An 18,712-nucleotide genomic window follows, 5' to 3' on the forward strand; every position below is an offset into this window, starting at 1 on the left:
GAGTCCCTCTGATTCCTTTTAAGGTCTGCATAGTCACCATTTATGTGGATGTTGCAGCTCAAACCCAGTCCTTTATTTATGGGCATTTAGGTCTTTACTGTATTTACAGTGAATAAATGCCTCTGCATTGAAATCCTTATTCATTCTCTTTGAGCACTTACATAAAGACTTCTGGAAGATAATTTCTCACTGTGAACTTGAAAATCAATGGATCTCTGTATTTCAAGGTTTGGTAGATACCACTTAATTTGAAAGGCCAGACTTTCAAAACCCTCAGCTACCCTCCAATATGGAATCCATCAAGGGAAAGGGACACAAAATGCTTTGGGGTTTAGGGGGTCAGGTGGAAGTACGATGCAAAAGATGAAGGTTCCAAGTGCTTATAGCCTCTTTCCATTGATCCACTCATTTCTTCATCCAATAAATATTTATTGAGTACCTACTATGTGCCCAGTATGGCTCTGGGCACTGGGAGAGAGCAATGAATAAAACAGATGAAGTCTCTGCCTTGATCAAGCTTACCTGCTACTAGAGATTATTCATACACAAAACAAACAAGTAAATTATTTTTCTTTTTTACAAACAACTAAATAAGTAAAACTTTGAGCATATGATGCTACAGAGAAAAATAGACAGGGAAAAGGAATAGAGACCATTGAAGGGCAGATAAAAAGAAGAGTTGTAATCTTTAGAAATATGGCAAGGAGAATATATTTATTTGCTAGGCTCCTGTTACAAAGGACCATAGACTGGGTGGTTTCAACAACAGAAACTCATTTTCTCACAGTTCTGGAGACCATAAGTCTGAGATCAAGGTGTTGGTAGGGTTGGTTTCTTCTGAGGCTCCTCTCCTTGGCTGACAGATGGCCTTCTCTTTGTCTCCTCACATCTGTCCTCCCTCTGCACATGTCTGTGTCCTAGTCTCCTCTTCTTATGAAGGCACCAATCCTATTGGACTAGGGCGCAATGAAGTCAATGACCTCATTCTATCTTAACTACCTTTATAAAGACCATCTCTCCAATTGTGGTCACATTGTGAGGTACTGGGGGGTTATGACTCCAACATGAATTTTTGAGTGGTTGGGGGAGACACAATTCAGCCCATAACAGGGGGGGCTTCACTGAGCTGGGGGTAAGGAGTGATGATGGGACTGAGGGAATGAGACCTTCTTTTTGGATGAACATTCCAGACAGAAGAGCAGAAGCAAAAAGTATGAAGGAAGAACATGCCTGGTTGGTTTGAGAAAGAGAAAGGAGACCAGAACAGAAAGAAATGAGTGAGGGCAAGGGGGAAGGAGGTAAGCCCCAAGAGGTCCCAGACCTCGTAGATCATGCTAGGGACTCTGAAATTTACCCAAGGGAGGCTGGAGCCACAGGGGATTCAGAGCAGAGGAAGGGAAGTGACCAGCCTTGTGCTTTAACAGAATCCTTCTGGCTGCTGTGTGGAGGAGGAGCTGGGGGTGGTGGTGGTTGTCATTAACACTATTCAATGTTTTCAGTTCTTCTTATCACAATATTGTTCTCCCCTGACCCTTTAGAGTCAGGCATGGCATATGCCTTTGTGGTCAATGGAGCATGAACAGAGTGGTGTCATCACTTCTGGTGGAATAGTTGAGTACACTTAAGCCATGCTCTCTTTTTCCCCTTCTGTGGTGACTGGCAGTATTCTAAAGAGTCGGGTTCTAGACTGCCTACTCCACCAACCTGAATTCCAAATGGTAGATAAGGACATGAAAGAGAGCTTCTAATCAGAGGGACGTGCAGCAGGAGCAAGAAATAAACCTTTGTGTTTATACCACTGAGATAAGGGGATTGTTTGTTATCACTGCATAACATAGCCTGTCCTGCCTAATAGAGGAACAAGACAGAAATGAACACATAGTGAAGTGATTGAGTTGTCCATGTGAGAAATGATGAGGCTTCAGGCATAGTGGTATCAATGGGGATGGACTCTGGACATATTTTGAAGATGGAGCCAGTAGGATTTGCTGACAGATTGGATATGGATCATGAGAGAGAGAAGTCAAGGATGATTCCGAAGTTTATGCCCTGAGCAGTAGAAGAAAGTGGAGGAACCATTAACTAAAGTCACACAGACCATGGGAAGATGGAGCCATGTGGACTTGAAGAGTTCTATGTAACTCAACCCTAGGGGAGTTGGGGGGAGGGGGCTATGTGTTGAAATGTGAGGTTGTCTGTGGGGACCTAGGATCCCTACTCCAACCTCTGAATACCAGGCTTCTGAGGAGCTGGAGTTGGTGCAAACCACTGGAAATGAGACCAACACACAGGAGTGGCTGGTATTATGATAAATTAATCATTGATGAGCAATTAGCCTGGCCCGAAAGGATGAGTGCTGCCTCAGTTGACCATGAGAAAGATGGCCACCATCTACAGCCCCATAATGCTTGACAGCATCAGGAACTGCCCACAAGTTTCGCACAGCCACAGGAGGTTATTATCAGCATTCCTAGAGGAGGAAAACACCGCAGCCCAAGTAGGAAATGACTTGACCACCTGGGAATGCAGCCTCAGGCTCCTGCCTCCACACCAGCTGTTCTCCCAGTACATCCTGTGGCCTGAGGGTCTCACGCTTGGTTTCCACAAAGCCCAACCCAGAGAAGCACTGGATATATCTCAGTTGTTGGTAGACTGGTCTGTGTGTGTGTGTGTGTGTGTGTGTGTGTGTGTGTGTGTGTGTCTTTTAATGCAGGGGTGCGTTTGCTTTAAACTAAAGCAGAATTGCTCTGGGTGGGACTGAGATGTGGCCTGCCTCACCTCCACCCCCACTCTGCTTTCTGCTGTGGCTGCTCCCAAGGGACCTAGGGGACAAGTTGAAGATTGTGGGCACACTGGAGAGTCCAAGGTAGAAGAATGTGAACTGGTATATCCCAAGGAAACCAAACCACCATGTCAGAGATATCTGCACCCCCATTTTCATTGCAGCATTATTTACAATGGGCAAGACAAGGAAAACAGCTTAAATGTCCATCAACAGATAGATGGTTAAAGAAAATATCACACACACACACACACACACACACTAATACCATTCAATAATAAAAAAAGAATGAAATCCTACCATTTGTGACAGCATGGATGCACCCTTAAGGGCATTATGCTAAAACAAATAGGTCAGACAAAAGGAGAAAAACAAATAGTGTGTGATCCCACTTATATGCAGAACCTAAAACAAAACAAAACAAAACAACAACAAAACAACCTCCCAAACCAAATTCATTGAAAAAGAGCTCATACCTGTGGTTGTGGTTACCAGAGGCAGGGACTGGGGAAGGAGGAATTGGATGAAGATGGTCTAAAGGTCCCAACTTCCAGTTATAAATAAGCACTAGGGGTGTAACAAACAGTGTAGTGATTATAGTTAACACTGCCATATGGTATACTTGAAAGTTGCTAAGAGAATAAATCCTAAAATTTCTCATCACAAGGAAAAAAAATGTTTTTTTCTTTTTGTAACTATATGAGGTGATAGATGTTAATTAAACTTATAGTGATCACTTTATAATACATGCAAGTCAAGCCATTATGCTGTACACCTTAAACATACAGTGCTCTGTGTTAACTATATCTAAAACGGGGCAGGGGGGAATGTAGATATTTTGGTCTGTCATAACCTTGCTAGGTGAGCTTGACAAATTCCTACCCCTGTCAGTTTGGGATTAGTTTTTTGTTTTGTTTTGTTTTGTTTTTCTGTGTAATGAAATGCTGGACCAGAATGGTCTCTGCCCACATGTATCTCCTTGTGTTTAAGTGAGAGAAAATGAACTCAAATTGGTTCCAATTGTTGAAAAGGAATTTATTGACCCTTCTGATTGAACAAAAAACCATCCAAGGATAGTTTGGATTTTAGGTCCAGCTGGTTCCAGGCAGTTAAAAAAAAAAAAAAAAATGTCACCAGAAGTCTCTCTCTCTTCCTTTATCAGCTCTTCTTTCTTAGGTAAAGGCTTTGTTCTTAAGCTCTCCCCTTAAGATGGCAAATCTAGCCCCAGCAGCTCCAGGCTAATATCCTACCTACCCTTATGCAGTCCTCAGGGTAAGTGACAGCTTTTTTCCTGAAGACTCAGCTAAATCCTCTTCCAGCCTACATAGCAGCTAGGTGAAAACCAGGAAAAAATAAAGAGGCACAGTCCTACACCAGGCAAAGGGCTTAACAAGCAGAACATAACAACAAATTTTGCCTTCTATTCACCTCAGCTAAGTGCACTTGCCCAGTGCACAACCTGGACCACTCTCCACAGCAGCCCTGGCACAAGCAAATGGTCTTGGAAGGCTCTCATTAGCTGGGCTTGGGTCACATGTCCATCCCTGAGCCAATCACTGTGGCTTGGAGGATGTGATATTCTGACTGGCTAGACCTAGGACTCAAGGCCCCTTTGAAGCTGGGAGTGAGAAAGATGGTTTGAAGCATGGCCTGAGAAAGAATCTGATTCCTGGGAGGAAAATAGGGGTGAGCAGAGGAGACTGTAGCCAGAAGAGGGTTTTGGGGAGGCAGAACTATCTGAGGTCCTCCAGTCTTTGAGAAGATGAGGCTGGAGCACTGGAAGGCATGTTGTAGTAAGGATTCTGTGGCCAGCCCCAAGAAGGGGCCTGGTGAAGGAGCAGGAACAGCTCAGTGAATGTTTGTTGACTGAAGCAGCAAGAGCAGGACTTACAGGAGCTGCCTGGGACCTGGCCATGCTGTCTCCCTCATCCTTGAATGTGAGCAACCTGGTTCCCCACTTTGATCCTCACTCAGCCCAGCTCTTCCCACCACAGACCCTAGTGGTTTCCCGTATAATTGCTTTTGTTTCTCTGGGTTCAGTGAAGCCTGGCCCTGCAGATGCTCCTTGCAGCTTCCCAGGCCCCCACCTCTCACATGCCTCCAACTCCCATCCACCTGGCCACCGCCACACCCAAGTGGCTGAGCTAGGAGGAGGAGCCTGGGCTAAGTCCTGAGAGCTGTACTGGGGCAGGGGCACCATGAGTAGGCCCATGGAGTGGGAAGGCCATGGGGGCAGCTCCAGGGGAGAGGCTGTCAGGGCTGTTCAGAGAAGGGCTGCTGCCTGGGAGGGAGTTACCCCCCACCCACTATCACCAAGAAGTGTGGAAGTCAGGGAGTAGTGTGCTGCAGGTGTGATTTTGGAGAAGTCTGAGCTTGATCAGTGCATCACCTGGGGCACTGGTTTAAATGCAGGTCCCTGGGCCCTGCCCCCAGAGATGCTGACTCATTGTGCCTGTGAGGAGCCTGGGGATCTGCATTTTAACCAGCAGCTTGGGGAATTCCCATGGGAACCACTGGCCCAGGAACATCTGGGAGTTTTTCCCAACTCTGAGGTTCTGGGAAACCATCTGTGCCTGGAGGTCAGGATTAGCCAAAGTTACCCAAGAGCTATTTGTCCTTCCCCTGAAGGTGGGGCTCCCCGGGAAATCATGAGGATGGCACACTGTGGGAAGGAAGGCTGTCTGAGCCTGGGGTGGAGTGAGGGTAGGTTCCCTTAATCCAAAGTTAGCAACTGGGGAGGGGTGGGGCCTGTTGGTGTGTGCAGGGGCACAGAGATTATCAGGCTACTCATGCCTCCTTCTTCGGACACACATTCTAAGTTCTAGGTGTGCGCAATGTAAAGGAAGATAGAGGTACAAGGTAGGAGGGAAGTCTTGAAATGGAGTTTGCAGGCTGAGCACCTGCATGGTTGAGAGCAGGGAGGGGTGGGCAGGCACTCAGGGTGGGGGATGGAAGTAGCACCCAGTGCATGTGACAGGGGCGGGAAGGGCAGGTGTGTTTTGAACAGGGAATGGCATGATACAAGATGCGGTTTGGAAGTGGCACAGATGTGGAAGGGGGCAGGATGCAGAGCGTCCATGAGGGGCTGACTGTGTCTGAAGGCTGAAAGGCAGGCAGGAATGCCAGAAATGGCTGGCAGGTAACATTCTGGGCGCTTTCTGCATTGGTTAAGACTCAGCTGGAACAGAGGCCTGAGACTCTCGCTCTTAGATGCAGACCTTTATATTAACTGCAGGTCAACAAATATTTACTAAGCATCTGCCATGTTGAGACTGTCCATGCCTTTACCCAATATGGCTAGGGATGGACTTTCAGGCAGCCTGACAAGCCATGTAGGAAATATTTTTGTCCAGAGGACTTATTCTTGCCTTCTGACCCCACCTGGACCCTGAGAGCTTATGAGCTATCCTTAGGGACCTCAGACCACTCCGCCCTTGGAACTAGGAGACAATCCAGATGTGCGAATGAATTGCTTCATAGGGAAATGTCAGGAGAGCTGAATACATCCAGCTTAGCCATTGAGGCATGCTATCACAGGCAGGCCTTGCTTTAGAGAGGGCATTACCCACAGAGTGGCAGTCTGCAGGGGCCTTGCCAGCAGAGCACTTTAGAGAGATCATCGATCTTGCCCCTTATTTAGCAGAGAAAAGGGGGACCAGGGAGGCCAGGAGACTGTCTGAGATCACACATCAGTAGCTGGCAAACCCTGAACTGGAACCAGGGCCTTTGTACTCTGAACCAGTGACTGCAATGGGCAGCAGATGCACAACATGGAACAGGATTTTCTAATTGGTCCCACTGTCTTCAACCTTTATAACAGGTGCCCAGCGAGCCTTCATCGGGTGTTCACTGCTGCCTCCAGAGATGGGAACCATGTGCCACTCCTGCTTGACACCAAAAGCACTGCTTCCAAATGTCTACCCAGGGGTGGAGCCATGGAAATTCTGGATTTTAAGAAATCTTTCGCTGCTCACTTTCACCTCAACCTTTTTCCCCTCACCCCAAACCTATATAAAAGTTTAGGTATCCTATATCCTTGTGGAAGAGATACACATCTTGCTCCAGCCCAGGTCACCCTCAGGACACGAGAGGCAGTGGGTTAGCCCTGACCAGGTGGGGCCACCACAGGCCAGGAAGCAGGAAGGAAGGCAAGGGGAGACAATGGAGGTCTGCTCTGGTAGTGACAATCAGGGCCAGGCACTTTCCCTCACATTCCCTTGGATAGTAATGATAATAGTTACTCCCCAAGCCCCTTGGAATTGGATGCAAAATCGGATGGGCTTGTGTGCAGGGTTTAGGGGTGGTGGCTCTAAGATTTTATTTTATGTTTTTAAAGATTTATTTACTTATTAGAGAGAGAGAGAGAGAGAGAGGCAGAAACACAGGAGGAGGGAGAAGCAGGCTCCATGCTGGGAGCCCGATGCAGGACTCGATCCCGGGACTCCAGGATCGTGCCCTGGGTCAAAGGCAGGCGCTAAACCGCTGAGCCACCCAGGGATCCCCCAGGGGTCTAAGATTTTAGTTTTTAACTTCAGATTCTTAAAATACTCTGTGATTCTCAAAGGAAGAGAGTCACCGATTTGCTTGTTCGTGTGTGCTATAGGCTGAGCACTTTTCATGCTCTGTACGGTGCTGTGGGCTAGAGCACCTCTTAGGGCCAGCCTACTGAGCCAATATGAGTTGGCCAAGTCTTCACTGTGTAACCTTGGGCATGTGGTGTTGCCCCGAAAATGCTCCAAAAGGGCTAGCCATTAGTATCATCTCATTCCTGCATGAGAGCCTGATGCCCAAGGTGCTATGGGCTGTAAGAAACAGAGCATCCGTCTAGGAGTTGCTTAAATGAGAAGTTCAGCGGTCACTTCAGAGTGACCTCTGCATTTCAAGGATGTATGTCCTCAAGGACCTGGTTTCCTTCCATCTTTGTGCTCTGCCTTCTTATTAGCAAGCTGGCAGACATATTGAGGGAGGGCCCAACAGGTACCACGGGCACCAGGTGATCCATGCAAGATTCCTGTGCTCATGGTCAGAGAGCAGAGGTGCCAGGAGCATTTGAGAAAGTAGAATAGAATGAATCATTGCTCCCACTCCTTCAGCACCTATGCATGGGTCTCATCTACAATAGAGTACACTTTCCTGCCCCTGACTTTGGACTTGACCATGTGACTTACTCTCTCACCTATAGAACGGAACAGAAATAATAATGTGCCAGTTCTGGGTATGGACCATAAGGGACCTTGTGTGCTTTCTTTCACCTGCTTGCTTATGCCTTTGCTACCACCATGAGAACAATTCCAGCTAGCCCACTAGTCCAGGGAGAATGAGAGGCACAAGAGGCAGAGCTGTCCCAGCTGCCCCATATAACCACAGTGTTAGCAGAGCCACCCTAGCCACTGTGGCAGGTCACCCTGCAGAACCCAGCCTAGTCTGAACCACTAGACCCACCTATCCGTGAGAATAAATGGCTATTGTTTCAAGCCACTGAGTTTTCGGATGGTTTGTTACACAGCATTATTCTGGCATCACTGACTTATAGATCCTCCCTAGATAGATTACTGTTCAGAGATCCTAGCAATCCCATTAACTGTCTGCTTAGCTCCTCTTTACCTAAACCCCCTTACTATTGTGAACCCTTCTCCTGCCCAGTGGAGTCTTGGGGGAAGAAAGAGCCCACCACCCACCTTAAAAGCCAAAAAAGCAGGACACTCCTTTTCTTTCCTTCCTGGCAGCCAGATCACAGGCCCATGGGACTATGAGTAATTTGTGACAGGTGCAAAAGTTTAGGGGTAGTGGAATTATTCATGGAGGTGGTGGTGGCCACCATGGTCCAGCAGTGGCAAAGATCCAGTTGTCACCAGTGTTCCCAGCTCATGCCCTCAGAGGTGTCCCTTCCACCTTCACTCTCCTGGCTCTTACCTGTGTTTCTGAGCCTCATCCTCCTGCCTTCCTGAAGATTCCACGAGCCATCTGACCCCCTGCCGATGAATTCTTTTTCCTCCTAGAATGACCAGGCTTGGCCTCATTGCATGCATGCCTAAGCCCTACGGGTGTACACGGAAAATGGGTTACTCAACCTCTCCATGCCTTGGTTTCCTCACATGAGATGCAGGAATGATAATAATAGTACCTCCTTCAGAGGACTGAACCCAAACACTCTGTGCAGAGAACTTAGGACGTAGCAGGGACTTCTATGCTAGCTGTCATTATCACACATACTCTAGCTTCCAGAGAGCTCAAGGGAAAAGTAAAATAAGGATTCTTGAAGCCACATATGTCTTTGTGTCCTTTAAAGTTATCTCAGGGGCACCTGGCGGGCTCAGTCCTTGAAGCATGTGACTCTTGATCCCAGGGTCATGAGTTCGAGCCCCACCTTGAGTGTAGAGATTACTAAAAAAACAAAAACAAAAACAAAAACAGAACACTAAAGGGCCACACCCACCTGTCAAGGGGTCCTGGAAGCAATGGTGATGACGATGATCGTGATGCTAGCTAACACCTGTATAGTGTGTTTTTACTGCCAGGCCCTGTTCTAAGTGCTTTATAAATTTTATCTCATCTAAATCTCCTAACCACACCATGAAGAAGAAACTGTCATTTCCCCATGTTATAGATGAGAAAACTAAGTAGGGCACAGAGAGGTGATGTGACCCACCCAAGGTCACATGAATCATAAGCTATGGCACAGCAGTCTGGCTCTAGAGTTTATGGTGGCAAAATAAAGCTGTGGAGACCAGAGTAGGCACTCAGTGGTGGTTGTTTGTGTGCAGAGCAGCTGAGACAGAGGGCCCCTTCCCTTGTGCTGGTCTGCCTCATGCCCACTAGGAGCAGAAGGCCTGGCAACTCTGGCTGAGTCATTGGCCTTGGGGACTGGGAGATTTGGACTCGTGGTCAGAGCTAGCCAAGAGAGCCAGTCCTTGGCACAAGGATGTAGTTTCTGCAGAGACTGTTCCTACACTACATGGTTGCTGCAGGTGTAGGGGCCTGGCCTCACTCCAGAGGCAGAAATACAGCCTCTCCACCCTCAGCCTACAAGGGAAGGCACCTATCTGCCCCTGAGCCCCTGGGCCTGGTTATGCTGACATCTGCCATCTAAACACGGGGCTTTGTGCCAGCTAGCAGCTGGCAGCCAGATATGACCACTGGGGCTGAGGTCGCTTGCCTGGGGCCTCACAGCTCCTCAATGGGTATAGGCAGGATTTGAACCCATCTCTGCCAAGTCCAAAGCTTCTGTGACTGTAACCAAAAGGAGCATGTGGCATCTGTTAGGCTCACGTCCGGCCAACAGTGGCTTGTTTTTCTGTCTTTTTATAACAAACAATAAAAACAAAACAAAACAAAACATCAATCACTGACGTTTATGGAGTGTTAGTTACTAGAGCCAAGCTCTCACATGGATGACATCATATCATCCCCTCAGTTGCCCTCAAAAGGCCAGACCACTTTCAACCCTGTTTTCAGAGGACAAAACTGAGGCACAGGGAGGTGACGAGACATAGTAGCCATTTGTTTTCCTTGCCTGCCTAGCATTCTCTGTCTCTCTTCCTGGAAGGAGCATCCCAATTTCCCTTTGGGGAACTTTCCTACTCTCGGTTTTGACAGTCAGGCCAAGACTGTCGATCAGGGTGCCCTGCGCTCCTCAGACTAAGGGTGTGCACATGACGCCGGCCTAGCCAGTGGGGTACTCTCCCCTGGGACTTGACTCTTGAATCCTGGGACATGTCTTTGCCTTGAACACTGTATCTCCTGGTTCTTGTTCTTCTTCTCCCCTCATCTGAGCCCTGCTGATGTGGAGACTTTGATCCCAAGAGTGACCTCTTATCTTCCCAGTAAGGGCCCCCATATCTTTGGCAAAAGTCAGCTGAGCTCTTTTCTATTGCTTCGAAGCCAGAGTCCTCGCCAATATGAGGGAGCTCCTGAAGTTCACCACAGGCCACGAAGGGTTCAAACCATTCTTGGGCACTGCCTGGCGTTGGACCTCTCAGGTGAAAGAGGAACACACCATTCTGGGGCCCAGGGACCCTGCCAAAAGTGGCTGTGAAATTTCCATTCTCTGCCACAGCAAAGCCACACTATTTTTTTTTTTTTTTTTTTACCGCACTATTTTTGTAAAAGGGTAACATCTTAAACTATACAGAAGTTGATTTTCACTGTCCTTAATCTTCCGGTTTCACAAACTCCACAAGACAGATCCTGGTACCCCAAAAGGTATATGCGCCCCAGTTTGAGACACTCACCTGAAGGACATTTGGCTCCTTTGTTGCACCCCAGGCATTTGCTCAGAACCCCTTCCCCCTGTTCCAGAGTCATTTGGCAGAGTCTGGGCCCCCAGGACCCCTCCGGGCTTCAGGGAGGGTGAGGTCCAGACTGATAGCACTTCTCAGAATCTGGGAGATCTACTTGCCCAGTCTTCCCTGGCTCTGGGCGTTCTCACCCTGACTCCACAGTTTTGTCATGTCCATGTCCCCTCTTCTTCTATCGTTTTCTTAATATTTTGTATTAAATTGACACATATTCATTCTTTATGAGACCATTAAAAAGTATAGAAGACTTCATTCATATCCCTGCTGGAAAGGACAGTGGTATTGCTGTGCATACACAGAGTACAACAATGCCTAGAAAACAAAGTGCATGACAGTTCAACCCACACTGGTGGCTGCCCCAAGAGCCAGGTCAGCCAGAGCTTTGCCAGGGAGCCCCTCAGGGGGTAGCCAGGTGTTAAAGATGCCCTGCTGGGACATCTCCCACTGCATCCTCCCACTGCCCATCCTGCCTTCCTCCCTGGTCATGATCTGAAAGAGAAGTCCAAACGGAATCAGAAAATAATCACTTTCTCCATTTGTGAGCTAATGTTACTTAAGGCCAGGTCGTGTGTCCCATCCTTCATATTTCAGAAAACCCTGGTCCTCATGCTACACGTGAGAACAGAGAGGCAGAGTCTTGTCCAAGGCCATACATGTATCAGAAGAAGAGACTAGAAGGGGACAATCCCACCTACATCCTAGTTTTCTCTCCTTTCTTTCTTTCTTTCTTTCTTTCTTTCTTTCTTTCTTTCTTTCTTTCTTTTTCTTTTTCTTTCTTTCTTTCTTTCCTTCCTTCCTTCCTTCCTTCCTTCCTTCCTTCCTTCCTTCCTTCCTTCCTTCCTTCCTTCCTTCCTTCTTTCTTTCTTTCTTTCTATCTTTCTTTCAGATTTTATTCATTTATTCATGAGAGAGACAGAGAGAGGCAGAGACACAGGAAGAGGGAGAAGCAGGCTCCATGCAGGGAGCCTTATGCGGCACTCGATCTCAGAACTCCAGGATTACACCCCGAGCCGAAGGCAGATGCTCAACCGCTGAGCCACCCAGGTGTCTCCATCCTAATTCTTTCTGTGGCACCTTGCTCTTTCCCTTTAAAGCACTGCAGATGCTCCTGGCAACTCCAGTAGGCACTCCCCTTCCATCTGTTGGTTTGGAGCCCTCCTCCTCACCCCCACACCTCCACTGCACCCACAGCACCAGTTGGTGTGGGTTCTACAAAGGCAAGCTCATTTAAATGTCAGCTGGAGCAACATGGAGCTAGAAAGGCAAACAGGTGACAAAAATAGAAGTGACAATCACAGTATCCTAGACTGTCAGCTGACGTTTCCAGGCCCTCTTAACCCTTCCAGGGGCAAGTAAGCCCTTGAAGAATCGAGATAACTATAGACTCCCGTCCAGGGAACATTCATGCACACACATAATTTTGCACACAGTTTTGGAGGGGGTCATGGGCCAATCCCATCTTGACATGATTCCAAGAAAGAATTTGTTTGCAAAAAAGTGACCTGATGCCAAGAATTTGGAAACAACTGGTCTCAGTGATTTTTCAGACAGCTCCCAGTTAATGAGCCGTGAAGAAAGGCTCAAGTCCACTCCAGAAACGGGTTCAGGGTCCAGCTTTTGTAACCAGAAACCTCACCCCCTAACTTATCTCTTTGGGAGGGAGAGCCTTGGGTTTTATCTTAAAGGTGGGGGCACTTCTGTAGCGTTAGTAAAACTCTGCCACTTTGAAAGGGATCCAAGGTGAAATGTCGGCAGGGGAGGGGACGCTGGTCTCCGTTCCCAGCCTCCACAGCCAGGCCCCTGCCCCTGCCTGCAGTCCCAGGACACCATCTGCAAGGAACACAAAAGCAGCCACGCCCTCTGGCTTACGCAACTCTGAGGTCCTGGCCGAGGTCCTGAGTGGCCTTAATGCATGTGCCTTGCCTTTGTTGCCTCAGTTCCCCATCTTCACAAAAGGAGAGAGTGGATGGTTGGGACCAGGACCATCCCCACACTATAGGGTCTTGGCACGGCTCCACTTGAAATCCCCGTTCTCATGGTGGCTTTGCTTCTTCACAAGAATATAGGTAAACAATGTCCCCCCTGAGAAGAAGTAGTAGGGACAGAAGCTCAACATAGGGGCTAGAGAGAGAGATTCCTGGGACAGGAAGGATGGATGATTAACGAGAAGGGAAGGAGGAATTGTTGAGAAATGTGTGCAGGGAGAGGAGTAGAGTACGGATGGGGTCTAGCCCCGCACTAGCAGTCTGAAGACTGGAGGGATGGGTGCCTAGGGGGGTGTCACATGATCGGGAAGAGGCAATCTCCACCTATATAACTGGGGGCTACCATGAAATCCAATCAGATGGCATGGCCGCGGGCAGCTGGCACAGGGCAGGTGAGGCTGAGAAGCCAGCTCCTGTGGCAAGGTGGACCAAAAGGCATGTTGCGCCTGGCTAGGTCCTCGCCATGGCCCCTTTGCCCCCTTGGGTTTCCTGCACCATATTTGCTGTAGAATACACTCTCTGGCTAGGATATTTGGGCTCCAACATGCCACCAAGCACAGGATTCAAGGAGGACAGATGGCGCATGCTTGGCTGCCTCGATTTTCACACCATGATGTGGGGCTACTCATCTCCAGTAAAGCTGGCAGTCAGAGAGGGATGATGGGTATGGAGTGTCCATCCGCAGTCAAGGAGTAGCCATGTGCTTTTCCTCAGGGCAGCCGGCAGACCCAGTAGATGACCTCCTTGAACCACCACTCAGAGTTTGCAATTCAAATGCTGTGGCATCTGAAAAAGAGGGAACACTACTGGCTGGTGGTTGCATATTCAGCCCCAGGACCATTCCTCCCATTGTCGAGGGGCAGAACAGCAGAGTGACTCTGAGCATGGACTTAGAGCCAAATCTGGTTCCTCAAATCTTGGTTCTTCCCAACTGTAAACCTCCAAATCTCAGTCTCCTCGTCTATAAAGGGATTCTTATACATCATTGGCAAATAGCATATCTTCTGCTCTCTTCTTCTGCACTGATGACAGACACTGCTAATCAATCAAGACCTCTGTCTTTTCCTTTTGCACCGCAGAAAACATTGTGAATTAACCAAGGTATTGCTTCCCACTGAGTCTCAGAATCCTTCTGTGTTAAAAAAAAAAAAAAAAAAAAAAAAAAAGAATCCTTCTGTGTGTCCAGAGCTCCAGGCAGCCACTCCCAAGAGATCAGATTTGGTATTTGAGATGAAGCCTTTTTGCCAGGTCTGTTACAATGCCTGTAGAGCACAATTCCTAGCATATGGCTGACCATGTATAAAGTCAGTTACCATTCGGTCTGTGCCCAGTGCAAGAATTTTCATCCATTATCTCCAATTTCTGCTTACCTCCAGTGATAGGGAACTCGCTATTTCTTCCAGCTGGCCATTCTATTGCTGGACAGTTCTGATGATTAGAAAGCCCTCAAATTTCCCTCCCTGAGCCTCCCTTTTCTCTCAAACACTCTGTAATTCTATGATAAAAATGCTCCCTTTTTTCCTGGATTAGCTGTCATTAGGGATTGAGGTGATTTATTTTTAGGTGATAAATTTAAACCACCTGATGAGTAATACCTTCTCTCAGTTTGCATGTATTTGATCCCGGACTAGCTAAGCAGCTTCAGTGTTTGATGGACACGTCGGGGGAGTATGTGAGTGTGTGTGTGTGTGTGTGTGTGTGTGAAAGTGTGGGTGAGGGAGAGATTGGGAGAGAGAATGAGAAAGGGAGAGGGAGAAAGAGGATGTATTTTAAAGCCTCATAATACACCAGGTCAATGTCACTCCTTATATAAGCCTAATAGCTTCTCTGAGGATTGGGGCTGCATTCAGGGCCCCATCATTAGCTGATTAAGGCTGATTATTCAAAGGGGAGGGACAGTGAAGAGGAAAATGAAGTTACATAACTCTCCATTTATTTGGATTTAATCCATGCTTCTAAATTTAGGAGCTGGAAAACTTCAAAGATGAGCCCCCGTCATTCAGAGGTGGTGCTGGACACACAGGGGAAATGTGTCCAGTGAGTGCTACAGGGTTGAGGCGGGAGGTTTTTGCCGGGGGACAGGGCAGGAGCCTTGTGTCACTGCACCAAGAGACCTTGTGTGGGGAGCCAGTGCTGCCCAGGACATTTCATACCCTGGAGCATGTGTAGAGGCAATGGAGACGGGGAGGAGGGAGTGGTGGCCGGGGATGAACAGCACAGTGATGAGGCAGTGAACTGGAACCCATTGTCCTGATGGGCTAGGAAGTTTCTAGGAAAAGCCAGACAGTCATGGTCTGGTCACCCCTGGGGTACAGCTGGGGTTCACGTGTGATCACTTCCAAATAGATCTCCTTTCTGCTGGGGCTCATAGCTTCACCAACCCAAGTATTTTAATCAGGGCACAGAAAATCACTGTGTCATTCAGGCTGTACCCTGCATGAGGGCAGGGCATCCTAGTGAGCACCTCTCACATAAAGAGAGCACAGATTCACATGTGGATGAGGATAGTTGTTTACAGATGGCCTCACAGGGTGCTCTAACAGAATTGTTATTACAATACTTTTCTGGAAGCCAGAAGTTAACAAGTGTCTTGAGCAAAGGGAGCCTTTTTCTGATTGGCGCAAAGGCAGTGTTCGGGCTAGCAGCAACTTGGCACTGGCTGGACCTGACTCTGGGTTCGAGTCACAGTGATCCTGTTCAGAAAGAAGCAACTGCAGAGCTGTGACTACTCACTCAAGGTCTCGGAGACATTTCCCAGGCCATTGCAAAGAGGTGATAACACTCCATAATAGCACAAGAGATAAGGTACAGATAAAACACTTTATTAACTTTAAAGAATCCGCACCCATTTTAGGAAGTGCTATGAAGTCATGTTATAGTTGAACATGAGCCATGCTTGGGCTCATCCACTTTCTAGCTCTGTGATGTGGGATGAAGCACTTCACCTTCCTGGGCTTCAGTTGGATCAGCTATAAAATGGAAATCAGGCATCTCCACCACCATTTAAGAATCAAATGGAAAATGGCTATGAAAAGCTATGTCTCAGAGCCTAGCTCGCAGTGAAGGCTTTATATGGCTTGATTTCTAGCTCAACAGTACTTTAAAGCATCAAGGCCACTTGAGCCCTAGGATTTGGTATTTCCTTTGAAATCCTACCTATGTAAAATAAAATTCAATATCCTCATTTTTAAATTCTTGCATGTCTGATACTCCACCCATCAGTCTCATCTTGGCCCCTGCCACTCTCCCCCAGCTCACTCCACTCCTTGGTGTTCCTTGGACATACCAGGCCTATACTTACCTCAGGGCTTTGCACTTGCTGTCCCTCTTCCCAGAATGCTCTTCCCTCATTTTCCCATGACTTGATCCATCTAGCTGGCCAGGTCTCTGCACAAATGTCACCTCCCAAGGTAAGTAGGCCATGGAGCTTTCTACCACTTCACCTTGGCTTAATTTTCTGCACTGCCATTTATTAATTTCTCTCACTTTCTTTTATTGCTTACTTATTTTCTGTCTCCACCACCAAAATTTAAGTTGCACAAGAGCAGAGATTTCTGTCTGTCTTGTTCCCTTCTCTATTCCAAACCACAGGTGTCCAATAAATGTTTGTTGATTCCTGGACAATGTTTGCAATGAGTATAAAGAGAGGTCAGCTCCTCCCAAGCAGACCACGCCCATCTCCACCTCACCCTCTCTTCTCCACGGCTCCCTGGCTCTCCACAGGACCCCTTCTCATTAGACCACTTGTGTCTCTCCTCTTCCACTTAGTGATTTCCTGTGCTCTTTCTTGATTCCCTGACTTGTTCTATAGAGAGCTTAAAACATCTTGTTCTTTTTTTTTTTTTTTTAATTCTATTCATACATTCATGAGAGACACACAGAGAGAGGCAGAGACACAGGCAGAGGGAGAAGCAGGCTCTCTGTGGGGAACCCGATGCAGGACTTGATCCCAGGGCCCCGGGGATGACAACCCAAGCCAAAGGCAGACACTCAACCACAGAGCCACCCAGGCATCCCAGTGAGTAACATTAGAATGGCTGTGGGCATTTTGGGGATTCAGCTTAGGAAAAACTAGGCTGGAGATACAGTAGAGTTTACTGAGATAAGTGTATGTGGCTGAAAGTCATTTCATAAAGTCATTTCATATATGGCTAAGTCATTGCCAGCCATTGGGTGTAGAAGACCCATGCCCACAGCTGTATGGCAGTCATATGAATATGCTTTATTGTCACCCAGCACAGAGAGTACACAGAAAGTGAAGAAAAATTTGGCCTGGAATGTGAAAAGCCAGAGCTATTCTGTAGAAACTTCTTCCTCCCATCAGACATGTGAAATTGTGAATGGAGGGTTTGCTTCTCAGTGCTGTGTCCTGGATGCCTGATCCAAACCAAAGTTCTCTCCTGCAGGAATAGACCAGATAATGCAGCATATACAATCAAAACCACAATCCTTTTTTTTTTGGTTCTTCTTTGGCAAAGATCATGCAAAATGCAATTTATCAGAATTTCTGTTTACAGGGCACAAACTTACAGCTATACTAAAAATAACCAATGCATCCATAATGGATCACATAGGAAAAAGTTTGATGGAGGTCATTCCAAATTTAACAAATTGTGCTAAGATGTAAGTATGTTTATATAAAACATTTCCAAGTACATGTTGTGACACTGAAACATTCCTGAACAGTCTATAGTAATAAAAACTTCATTCAACAGTCCATGTTAGAGGAAAGAGTGAATTATCTTTTGAGGCCCTGAAAGCAACACGAGAAAACTGTCATCATATAAAGGTGACCAATGAAATGTTGGGGGGGGGGATTATAAAGGTATGTCAGAAAGTTAATTAATAAAAAAAATTGTGTGTTTTTTCTGGAGTTTGTAATGTTTATGCAGTTGTTAGCTTTCTGATACTTTTTAAAAGACTTTTTTATTTATTCATGAGAGACACAGAGAGAGAGAGAGAGAGGCAGAGACCCAGGCAGAGGGAGAAGCAGGCTCCATGCAGGGAGCCCGACGTGGGAGTCGATCCCGGGACCCCGGGCGCCCCTGATGCGTATTTTCTAGGACTCCTTTGTTCATCCTAATCTCCCCTTTTGTACCCCATTTTCTATTGAAACTACAGGCCTCGGACTCCACGTCTAAGCTGCGGCACTGTCCGCAGGCCGGGCTAGGTTCCCGACGCAGCCCGCAACCCGAGGTCATCCAGTCCCGGCGTTTCTCGGCCCCTGGTGGCCCAGGAGGGAGCCCCAAGTCGCCGAGGCAGGGGCGCGGGCGGCGGCCCGGCGGGAGGTGCCCGCGGGGGGCGGGGGCAGGGGCCGGCGAGGCCGGCTGGCCGGAGCCGCACATCCCCGGGGCCGCCGCCCACGCGGGGCCCGGAGCCGCCCGGGAAGCGCGCCCGGGGCTCGGCGCCAGCGGCCCGCCGCGGCCTGCCCGACCCTCCGCGAGCCTCCGGCGCGGGCGGCCGGCGTGGGCGGACACGTGCGGCCCCGCGTGCGCCCCGCCCGCCCCCCCCCGCCGCCGGGGGCGCCGACCGACCGGCAGGTGGCAGGTGGCGGGGGCGGGGGCGCGAGGAGGCGCGGGGGCGCGGAGCCGTCCTTCCTGAGGCTGCGGCCGGGCGGGCGGGCGCGCTCCGTGTACCGACGGCAGAAC

At 48.3% G+C, this 18,712-nt stretch overlaps 1 long non-coding RNA gene across 1 annotated transcript; it reads left to right on the plus strand.

Moving 5' to 3' along the window:
• The first annotated feature begins 1,096 nt into the window (after nucleotides 1–1,096).
• On the plus strand, nucleotides 1,097–8,256 carry LOC125753175 (uncharacterized). The gene is made up of 2 exons (XR_007404329.1): nucleotides 1,097–1,298; nucleotides 6,603–8,256. It is a non-coding gene; the product is annotated as an uncharacterized LOC125753175 (long non-coding RNA).
• Nucleotides 8,257–18,712: the final 10,456 nt, after the last annotated feature.

Source organism: Canis lupus, chromosome 20 (genome assembly GCF_003254725.2).
Source record: "Canis lupus dingo isolate Sandy chromosome 20, ASM325472v2, whole genome shotgun sequence".
In the NCBI taxonomy this organism is placed as follows: domain Eukaryota; kingdom Metazoa; phylum Chordata; class Mammalia; order Carnivora; family Canidae; genus Canis; species Canis lupus.